The sequence below is a fragment of the Suricata suricatta genome, chromosome 15, assembly GCF_006229205.1.
Source record: "Suricata suricatta isolate VVHF042 chromosome 15, meerkat_22Aug2017_6uvM2_HiC, whole genome shotgun sequence".
In the NCBI taxonomy this organism is placed as follows: domain Eukaryota; kingdom Metazoa; phylum Chordata; class Mammalia; order Carnivora; family Herpestidae; genus Suricata; species Suricata suricatta.
This window is the reverse complement of record NC_043714.1, coordinates 44,233,462-44,244,910: the sequence shown is the minus strand read 5'-3', so window position 1 is coordinate 44,244,910 and position 11,449 is coordinate 44,233,462. Positions and strand designations below refer to the sequence as shown.

The 11,449-nt window shown below is 47.1% G+C and overlaps 1 long non-coding RNA gene across 1 annotated transcript; it reads left to right on the top strand.

The window, feature by feature from the left end:
• Positions 1 to 1,120: 1,120 nt before the first annotated feature.
• On the top strand, positions 1,121 to 2,666 carry LOC115279338. The gene is made up of 2 exons (XR_003903375.1): positions 1,121 to 1,437; positions 1,537 to 2,666. It is a non-coding gene; the product is annotated as an uncharacterized LOC115279338 (long non-coding RNA).
• Positions 2,667 to 11,449: the final 8,783 nt, after the last annotated feature.

Genomic DNA, 11,449 nt, shown 5'->3' with positions numbered 1-11,449 from the left:
TATTTTTGTCTTTCATCTTCAGAAATCGTGTTCCAAAATAAAGGAGGCAAGTACCAGGAGGAGAAAACAGAAGAGAACAAGCCCCGGCTCTCTCCTCCACGACCACCACAGTGGCAGTGGCCCCGGCCGGCGTGGGGCTGGCTTCCCCTGCCCTTGGGGACCACGCAGCGTCCCGCGCCCGCCCGCATCTTTCTGTGGGATTTCTCTCCACGCACTTGGTGGAACTGGGTCCGTTGCCATGGTTACTAGCAAGTCACACGGCAGCCTGGCTACCTCACCGCGTAGGAGAACAGTGGGATCAGAGGAGCCGGGGGAAGCATCCCTCCGCCAGATTGGTGGCTTTTTCTTAGCGGACCTGCAGGGCCCAGGAAGTCTTCCTCATTTCTGACCTGCCCGGCTCTGGGGTGATGGGCCAGCCATTCTTTGAGCACCAATATATCCCTTTCATGAGGGGATAAGCACAAGACTTCTTCAACGGCTTCTCCTTCTGGTTCAGGAGACCCTCTGCCCCTCCCCAGCCTCCTTTCCCTGATTCCTCACGCACACACACACACACACACACACACACACACACACACGGGTGCTGTAATTAAATAGCTGTGTTGAGTGGGAGGGGGTGGAGCTTGCAGCCTACACTACTTGAATAAGCTCTTTTTAAAAATCTGAGGATGGCATGAGTCAGGGAATTTTGAAGCTGTGATACAATCAGGACACCGATGCCTCAAGGGGGTGGAGGTGGGGGTGGGGAGCAGCACTCACCCAGATCCTAGACAGACCAGGCAGGATGGGCTTTCCCAGCCACGGCCTTGAAGGGGGTCTGTAGAGCCTCAGACTGGGAGTCAGGGAAGTGGGTATATTACACAGTCTGTGCTGTGCTGTGGCAGGCCTGGCGCCTGGGCGTCACCTTCCAGGGCAGAGCAGGTCTGGGACCTGGAGAAAACTCTCAGGAAACAAAGCTCTCTGCCCCTCCTCCTCCCTCCCTTCCCCGCAGAACCAGGCCCCGTTAGCAGGAGTCAGTGCTCTGAGAAATTGGTCAGTGAGTGGGTGCGCCTTAGCGACAGCACGGGCCACGAGTGCACGTCTTTTTTTCCCTGACAGTCACAACTGCCTCCTTGTTTAGGTTCAGGTTACATCTCAGCTCGTCAATTCCATCAGCTTTGCTGCTGTGCGTTGCTTTCCCCATGGCAAAAACAAAGTCCAGATGATAGAAACAGACCCAGAAGAGTCAGCAGACAGCAAAAGGCAAGGCTGGGAGGGATTCTGGCCCAACTGTGCTAGGTTGGTCCTGAGGACTCGTTTCAGGACCCCTGCCTCAAAGAGCAAAGTGGACTCCAGGGAGAAGAAGCAGACAGCTTCCCAAACATAGGGAGCACCACAGGACAAAGACCAAGGAGACCCGAGGTCTAAAGTGAAGGGGGGCAGGGATGCAGACCAAAGGTATGTGAGACTCTATCCAGTGGGGGATACAAAACACAGAACTTCTTCTGGATATCACTTTGATACATGTATCGTAATGTACATAATTGTATCAAACAGGATCCCTTTGGGCTGAGATTGAGGAAGAAGAGCATACCCGCAACAACAGGAGCTTCAACAGAAGTTCATTTGTCTCTCATGTGAGTGAGGCAAGTCCGTCAGAGCTGGTAGGCGGTCTTTCCTGGCTGCTCCAACGTCCTCAGCGGGCAGCTGCCATGTCGTTATCCGAGGCTGTTGCTCATGGCCAAGCCACCTTGTTCACATTCCAGGCAGAAAGGAAAAAGAGAGGAAGAATCACATGCGCCTCCCATGAGGACTCATCCTGGAAATTGTACTGTCCACATTTAGCATTCACTTAGCATGTTGTCGTAGGACTTCGCCTAGCTGCAAAGGATCCTAGGAAATGTAGTCTATTCTGGGAGTCCATGTGCCTATTAGGGAATGCTACTGAAAGAAGTATGGATCCTGGGGTGCCACCTGTTAAGTGCACCTGTTAGGGGCATAATCAAATCTGTGGCTTTTGGGGTAGAGTTCAAAGACTACTGCTATGGATTATATACCCTAGAAGTACATATAATTGATTGAAGGTAGGAGTGAGGGATCTCCCCCCCGCCACCATCTTGCATCCATCCATCTTTCTACTGTCAAAACAGTATGGAGAACTTTGTGTGTGGGCTCTTCCCTCCCCCATTCTCAGCCATGCAGTTGAGGCTAATTAGTCTTGGCTAATTAGTCTTGGCTCACCAACTTCTCCCACACCCTTGGCCAATAGGACTGGTGCGGGTTGCTGGGAGTCAGGCCCGAGACTTCCATTCACCTCTTAGAATGGGAATAGTAGACATAAAGCTATCAGCACATGAGGTCTGGAGCCACCCAAGCCCTCCTAGCATCCAAGTAGGAGAGCACAGCCCACATCTGGAGGAGAGGTGAGCCACGCCAAGAGAGGACCAGATCTCGGGGACACTGTTTTAGCTCCTATATCAAGCTGCATCTAAACACAGCATGACTTGTGATGAGGAGCCATCTTGGACCAGGTGCATGACGTCAACCCCCTAGAACAGGCAGAGGAACTAAGGTGGAAAGAGCCTGGGACAGGTGACTTCCTGGAGCAGAACCACAGTCTCTGGCTAAACGTTTATGTGAAAGAGAAATCTATTTCCATCTTATTAAAAGTAATTGTTTACTTAAGAGACATTGTTTTATCAGCCAGACAATAACCTAATGGTACACATGTATTATTTCATTTAATTTATTTTTAATGATCTTATTTAATTGTCCAAGGTCTTACAAGCAAGCGGGTGCAGGGCGAGGATCTGGGCCCAGGAATACCTGACTCAGGAGCCCAGGCTGCCTGTCATCACTTCAGTATTCTCTGTTCTTGCAGCCATTCAGCTAACTCTCTTCCTTCCATGCTGAGCGGAGTCACAGCCCTTTACCCTGTGCTATCATTGTCTCTCTCTCTCTCTCTCTCTCTCTCTCTCTCTCTCTCTCTCTCTCTTTTTAACATTTATTTATTTTTGAGAGATAGAGAGAAACAGATCATGAGCAGGGGAGGGGCAGAAAGAGAGGGACACACAGAATCTGAAGCAGGCTCCAGGCTCTGAGCTGCCAGCACAGAGCCTGACACAGGGCTGGAATCCATGAACTGTGAGATCATGACCTGAGCCAAAGTTGGACGCTCAACTGACTGAGCCACCCAGGCGCCCCTGTCATCATCTCTGTGGGTGGCAGCTTTGGAGCCAGAAGCAGTGCTTGTTCCCACTCTCATTGCCCAGGTCTGGCTGGTGCTCCATAAATGTTGATCCAATAAATAATGAATGGCATTACTGAGCTTCAGAATATATCTAGCAGGCTATTGGAGAATCAAATGAAATAATGTTTGAGAAGAGGTTTTGAAAACTACCCAGCAGTTGTAGTTAGCCCTTTTGTTAGGAAATTCCCCATATTACGGGCAGGAATGTGGCTGTTTCTGGTTCTGCCTTTTGGTGCTTTCATCTGAGAGACAGGCCTTGGGGTCATGTCACTCTTAAGAGTCAGAAGGCACCTCTGAGACCACTCCGATGCACCTCCTGGTGCCCTCCCACTCCCCCCACCCCAGGCAGGATTACCCTCCTCTATGGCTTGACCAAGGAGTCAGTTGGTCAGTGGTCCTCCCAACAGCTGGGCACCATGGTCAAAATATGACTCGACAGTGTAGGTTAGGGGGCAAGTTCTGTTCTACTCTCCAGATCAATCCATGAGTTCTCCCCTTTTTGCCTCTGCATGTGCTATTCTCTCCCCAATAGTCCGAAGTCCTCTATCTCTTTTTTTTTTAAGTTTATTTGTTTTGAGAGAGAGAGAGAGTACAGGAGGGCCAGAGAGAGAGAGAGGAAGAATTAGAGAATCCCAAGCAGGCTCCACACAGTCAGCGCAGAGCCCAACACGAGGCTCGAACTCACAAACTGTGCGATCATGACCTGAGCCAAAACCAAGAGTCAGATGCTTACCCATCTGAGCTATCTAGGTGCCCCCAGAGTCCTCTTTCAAGGTCAGGCTCAAAGTCGCCTGCTCTGTAGAAGTCTTCCAAGTCTGGCAGGGGCATTTAGGTGGCCTCTTCTCTTTCTTGCTGTGTCATTTTGTACTTAACTCTATTATGAGACATATCAAATTATATTTTTATTTATGCTTTTTTGTAAACCCACTTCATTACCCCTCCAAACTACCACCACCACCACCCTTCTTAGGTGAGATTTTCAAGGCAGAGACTTGTCTTACTCTCTTGATTCTCCAGCACCTACCTAAGTACCTGGCACCTCTTGATAATTTATTGAACGCTTATTGAAAGGATGAATGAGTAAACACGTGAGCAGAGAGCTTAAAACTTGGTCCCTGGCATTAGACAAACTTGTGTCCAAATCCCATTAACTACTTATACTCATTCATTCATACATGCTACTCATTCACTCATTCAAATTTTTATTGAGTACCTATTATATTCCAGCCACCCTGCTCGACATTACCATAGGGCAGTCTGGAGGGACAGGGTCCCTGCCTCACAAGCTTATTTCTGAGGGAGTGGTAGAGACTGAAAAGAAAGAAGCACATCAGTAAGGAAACAAGTCTCTAATATGTCCTTTGAAAGCAATGCACACGGGGAGTGTGTCAGAGGACATGTAGTTGGCGGCGGGCCACTTCGGGTGACGAGTGGGCAGGGAAAGCCTTGCTTGGAGCATCCGAGTGAATCCTGAAGAGTGGGAATGAGAGATGGCCCTTTGGAGGGCTAGGGCGAACACGAGGAATGGCCACCAACAGATAAAAGCTTCTTCTCTCTCTAAGGCTTAGGTTCCTCAACTGGACATTCAGATAATAATAGCATCCGCTACATGGTTTTTGAGAAGCTTAAATACATTGAAACACTTAGCATAGACAGGAAGCACTCAGTATGTTCTAGCTCTTATTGTCAGTTACGGGCCATGCGACAGAACGGAAATGAGGGTGAGGCCGTGTGGCCCTCTGCAATTGCCACTTCCTTTTCCAAGTTCCCAAGCCATCTGGTAAATAACCCACGTAAGAATGTTCCTGGGCACCAATGTACATTTCTCTGGTCCACGGTCTCTAGAATCTCTTTTTAAAATGCATGTGCACTCCTCAGGTTGATAGGGAAAACAAACCAAATGTAAAAATGTGTGAAGGCCCTAGACAAAGGTAGTTATTACTACCGTGTTGTTTCTCCATCATTTCCCCATAGTCTCTGGACACCTCGTGTGCTGGCTGGCCTCAGACCCTCTGGTCTGCAAGGACCTTCTTAAAACAGGGCCGCCGAAACTGAGCGTGGAACTTGAAGCAAGCTCAGGGACCAGGCCTGAGGCCCGAAGATCCAGCCCCGCCTTACAACGAGGTAGTAAGTTAGTAGCAGAGGCAAGACTAGAGGCAAGCAGATGCCTCTCCTTAGAGCAGCCAGATTCACCTCCAGAATCCTAAGTTCCAGCAGGCGAGGAAGGTCTTGCCGTGACTCCAGAACCAAGGCCTTTTTTCAAAGAAATTTCAAAACACTCACAAAACTTCTCTTGGGAGGATCTTGCATTTGTAACAGCAGCAAAGAGAAAGATTCTAGGAATCTCAGAGGCAAAAGGTTTCCTTGCAGTTCAAAATTTTCTGAACCTGTGACTTCTCTGATAAGGGGTGCGCGTGTGTGTGTGTGTGTTGTGTATGCACGCACATAGGTGTGTATGCAAGAGAGGACAAAGAGTAATGGCTCTATACTCTGAAATCACTGATCTTGGGGCGCCTGGGTGACTCTGTCAGTTAGGCAACTGACTTCGGCTCAGGTCATGACCTCATAGTGTGTGAGTTCGAGCCCCGCATTAAGCTATGTGCTGACAGCTTGGAGCCTGGAGCCTGCTTTGGATTGTCTCTCTCTCCCTCTCTGCCCCTCCCCCCGCTCATGCTCTGTCTCTCTCAAAAATAAACATTAAAAAAAATAAAGCCACTGACTCTTGTAGACACGGTTATTTTATGTATACATATTTTCAAGGCTGCCCTTAAATGGCAACTTAAGCAGAAAGATGCCAAGGAGTGTGGTGGTACAAGGGCTTAATTACAGGGACCTTCGTCCAACTAACATGCCAATAATTTGCCTAGCTGAATGATTCAGCAGTAATCCTGCCAGGTTCCCAAAAAAAGCCCATATCTGGGGTGACGTAATGTCTCTCCAGCCCGATACAGCCATCTCTCCACGCCCACCGTCACACATTTACCGTCTCCTCTTAGGAGCCACATTTCCATCTGTGGGATCTTCACTTGCCATCTGCATTGTGACAAATATGTATTTTATTATTTAAATGGTATTACAATGTACAGCGTTGCTAATCTAGCCCGTCGTGTTTAAAAATGCAATAGAAAAATGAAAACCGAACAAAATCCTAGCCTCCGGTGAGTCCCATATCGGCGACTCGTGCCTGTAAAATGCCTCCCAGTATCTCAGATTGGATAATTGATCTGTGTATCCCATGAATATTTATACTTTGAGGCAAAGGGATTGGTTTAATTTATCACTGGAAATTGAGGGGACTGTCTAGATTTGCTAAGTGGTGCACATTGCAGAGACCACGAAGGGAAAGAGACTCTGGTCCTACCCCAGTGCACTGTGTGGGGGGCTAGAAATACTCGTGCTTGCCTACCTCAGATCCGCCAATCGGGTGCTCAGAGAAGGTGCTCTTATCCTTATCTAAACTAATTTTCCTTGCTACTCCTGGCTAGGCATTGCGTTCATTTTATTTCAGCTTATTTCAATGAGAAATTAAAGGAGTCCTGCTGGGCAGGGCCGGGGCGGGGGGCGGGGGAGGTGGTTCAGAGAAAGATTTCTTTCCTGATAAAAAAGATCCAATGAATAAGTAGCTCCTATGTTTTTGACCTCTGGATGTTGTTATGATGCAAGGAAGTCCTGCAGCCATCTTGCAGAGGTGAGGGGAGGTGGCTGGAAGGATGACAGGATGGAACCTAGGTCCACGGTGATGTGGGTAAGTCGATGATACACCAACGCAGAGCTGCCTCCACGTTTAGACTTCTCATTATATAAGATGATAAATCCTTTGTTATTTAAGCTTGCTGAATCAAGGCTTTCTGTTACATAGACGCTGAAAATGTCCTAACTACGTGAGGCAGTGACTTTCAAGCTTTCTGGTCATAATCCAAAGTGAGAAATATGTTTATGTGTAATACACTCTAAACTGTTCCATTTTTTTCTATTTAATTTTTTAAAATCCAGGTCATGACCCACTAAAGTGATTTCAAAACTCACTAATGGGTTGTGATCCACATTTCTGAGAACATTACAGTCATAGGCCGCATAAGCTAGTGTGATATAATGACAGCATAATGTGGTTAGTGTCATAAAAGACACAGTGCTGATCACTTTGAACGCGGGGAAACAGGGAAGCTTTCGTGGAAGGATTAGACCTTGAAAAATACCTACATTGGAAGGTTTAAGGAATGACATGAAAGAAGACAAGGCGATGAGAAGTGCAGACACACTCCAACACCAGTGTGTCAATGTGGGCAGAGGTTGATGTATGTGATTTGGAGAGTAGTGAGAAGGTCTGGTTCTTGTTAGAGAATGTGCAGCCTGGAGTGGCAAGCAGATGAGAGGCCGGAGGAAGGTGTTCAGAAAGGCCCGGGTCTGAGGAAGTCTAAATGCTTGCCCTTGCAGCCTGGGTTGGGTCTGTGTCATAGCAGAAGACCAAACTGGTGGAGTTTAAAGCTTGAGGCAAGTGACAAGGCCCTCCGCTCTGGGGGTTAGCCCCCACTCTGTCACTTCATTCTGCCTGTACTCACTAAAAACCCATTGTAGGTGTTCTGTGAGCTGCTTCAGTGGTGGGCAAACAGCGAGCTGGCCTTTCTAAGAATTCAGCAGCCCCCACTCGGAACCACAGGGCCAATATTGTGATTCTTCTAAAGAAAACCAGCAGAGTGAGAAAGAGTGGCCAGTTTTCATGTCAGAAAGGCCAACAACCTCCAACGTCTCATTGTTCTTCTGGCGCCCACCTACTTGCCTTCTGATGAGTTCTCAATTTGGTTAGATCCCGCCCCAGATGTTGGGGTGAGCCTTGCTACTTGGCCCCTCTAGCGGGAAAAAAAATCATTGGAGGAGGATTTGAAATTGTTGGTTAAATTGGATGTTTGTGCTATCTGTGGATTTTAATTACTCATGTCATTCCTTCCCTACTCTTTCCCTGAAAATCAAGAGTTGATTCTCATGATGGATATTAATCAGAACTAGTCTGTGACTTCTCTTTTGTTATACCCATAGACAAATCAGAGTGGGATTTTACCAGAAACCCAAATACTGGAGAATAAAACCAGATTATGATAAATCTAAAGCAGAGTCAAGCTTTTTCTTATCTTCTCCCTTTAAATTAGTGAATGTTTTTTAATGTGTAGATCAAAACAATCAGATTTATGGAGCACTGTTTCTGTCTTGACATTTGACACTCTTCATGATTTGGGCAAAGGCCCCTATGTTTCTGCCCGAACTGGCTCCATACAGAAAATCACAATGAATACACACCCTTTGGGAGCACAAGGCAAGTTAATTGCTCCATTTGGAGTGAAGGACATTTTGATGATGAAAAGCACCAGCTTAGCTGCATTTGACCCCAGAGCATATGAAATTAAGTGATGAGTTAGCATAATTACATTGATTAATTATCTTATCAACATCTTCTTCAAGTGGCTTATTCAGGCTGTTCTTTGTAGAACCTTTCAGCACCTCATGTGTTAGAACTTTAGAATGGAGTTAATACAGTGAATAAATTGTGAAGGAAAGAGAAGACAGGTGGGTGCTTTCCTCTCAAGTCCAAAGCCACACTATCCATCTCCTCCTATCCAGTCCTGCTTGTGCTGCTGGCTTTCCTACATGGGTGCTGACACCCCAGCTTCCAGGGCCCTAGCACCTCTGTGCATCCCTGGTGTTGCCGGGCCTCACCGCCACAGGCAGCTGGTCACCGGATTCTTTAACTTGTCTTGCTCCTCTCTGTTTCCTCTGCTCTCACACCTCATTCCAGTGCCCAGCACTGAAATCTGCGCTGGACGACAGGGCAGCCTCTGGGTGTGGCCTTTCTGCTCCCTTCCTCTCCCAACTCAATCCCCTAACTTGGCTGCTGGAGTAACGTCCTAAATCCCAGCTTCGAACCGGCCACTCACCCCCTTGCACTACATTCCTCAGCGACTCCCCATCCAAGTCCAGACTTGTTTACACAGCATTTAAGACTCTTCAGTACTGAGCCCCAGCACCTCATCTCAGGGTTTTCTCCCACTATGTCTGGTTCATGGGCCAGAGGGAAGGGTAGAGGAGAAGCTCCTTGTATCTCATCAAGATGAAGGTATCATAGTGTACTGTAGTTCCTTGGAGTCTGAAACACCTTCTAGACTCTAACCTTCAAGAGGGCAGGGCCTGGGTTTTCACTCTCAGTGTCTACCATAGTGCCGGACACATGATCCGTATACAATAAATAATAGTTGAATGAATCAATGAATGAATACAGATGTAATAAATACCTCAGAGTTTCTTGGTTTTTTTAAAAATTTTTTTATGTGTTTTTATTTTTTAGAGAGAGAGAGCGAACAAGCATGAGCAGGGAAGGGTCAGAGAGAGAGGGAGACACAGAATCTGAAGACAGGCTCCAGGCTCTGAGCTGTCAGCACAGAGCCTGACACGGGGCTCGAGCCCACAAACCGTGAGATCTGACCTGAGCCGAAGTTGGATGCTTAACCGACTGAGCCACCCAGGTGCCCCCAGAGTTTCTCATTTTAAATAAAATTTGCTTATCAATACCTAATATAGCTTTTTTAACTTTCTACAAACATACCTATTCAGGATGCACAAAACAGTAAGAACTCATAATCCCACCATAGTTAAGACAATTAGAAAATCTACTGCCTGAATTTGGAGGAAATTTAGGGTGATTCTAAGTCTTATATTGCCGACTTGAGACCCAAAGTCAGGTAGAGGACATATTCAATGACTTCAAATGGCGCAGGCCTGTAATGCCAAAGAAGGAAGCTAGACATTTTATTTCTCTCTAGATTTTTGTCCTTTGGCTTACAGGCCTAACATCTGGACTGTACAAAATGTCAAACATCCATTCTCCAATTACTCAGGTTCTTTGTTTCAAGACAGAACTTCATCCTTTTCTTCCCAAGCTTACTAACAGTAAGCTCTCACTTTCTGCATTTATTTAGACACTGCAAGTCCCAGCTTAATAAATTCCCAGAAAACAATAGACAGAAATTTGTGTACATGTATACATAATGGCAGCAGGTGGTTGGACGAAGTCTGATGGTCGTTGTGCCCTGGGAGAGTACAATCCAACACAGAGGGCGCCTTTGGGGATGACAGATACAGGAAGAGTTCTGGTAACAGTATATTCTGGGGACTGTGTGTGTGTGTGTGTGTGTGTGTGCGTGCACGCACACATTTCATGTATTCAGAATGTCAACAGTCCGGATACTAGATGTAAGAGAAGATTCTGACTCAATCATATAAAGCTGGACTAAAGGAGTAACTACTTTCTGGGTATTAGAAATTGTGCCAAGCGGGGCACCTCGGTGTCTCAGTCAGTTAAGCTTCCGGCTTCGGCTCAGGTCAGATCTCACATTCGTCGGTTCGAGCCCCGCATCAGGCTCTGTGCTGACAGCTAGCTCAGAGCCTGGAGCCTGCTTCTGGTTCTGTGTCTCCTTCTCTCTCTGCCCCTCCCCCTTTCATGCTCTGTCTCCCTCTCAAAAATAAATAAAACACTAAAAAAAAAAAAAGAAATTGCGCAAAGCTATGCACATTATACTCTCTTTCAGTTGAAGACCTGAGAAAAGGTTTCCACCAATGTCCAAATGGGCAGTAAGGGGTGTCACGAGAAAGCCACACTGTATCTCTTGGCTACCAGTAGATCTGGACAGATCACTCTTCATTGCAGGGTAAGTTCTAGAATACCTCAGATAAAGGAAATGCACCGTCATCCTGAAATCCCGAGGAAGAGCATAGCATTTCTGAAAACAATGTGCTACAGGAGCCAGAAGAGAATTTTAGAAAACTGTTTTTGTATCTTTGTGAGGAGGGAAGAAGACATGGCCTTTTTAAGCAGAAGATGATGAGGAAAGAGCAGGTTTAAACGAAATGAGGACAACATTCAACCAAGGGCCGCGGTGGGAAGACTGAAAATGCAAGGGCACATGGTGAATGGGTCAAGAGCAAAGTCAGTGGTGGGTCAGAGAGCACCTACTCATTCCTGGTGTTACCGAGGGAGAAACAGAGGCAAGTGGAACAGATGCAGTAGACAGAGACTTCCCTCAAGGCTCGGTTACCAGGTCACCATAAAAATCAAATGGACACAGAGCCCGCCTTCCTCAGGGGTCCCTTCTGCCTCTTTTGCCTGATTCTCCTTTGGCACCTTTAACATTCCATTGTCTGGAACTGCCGATGCAGCTGCCCCCCCCCCCCCCC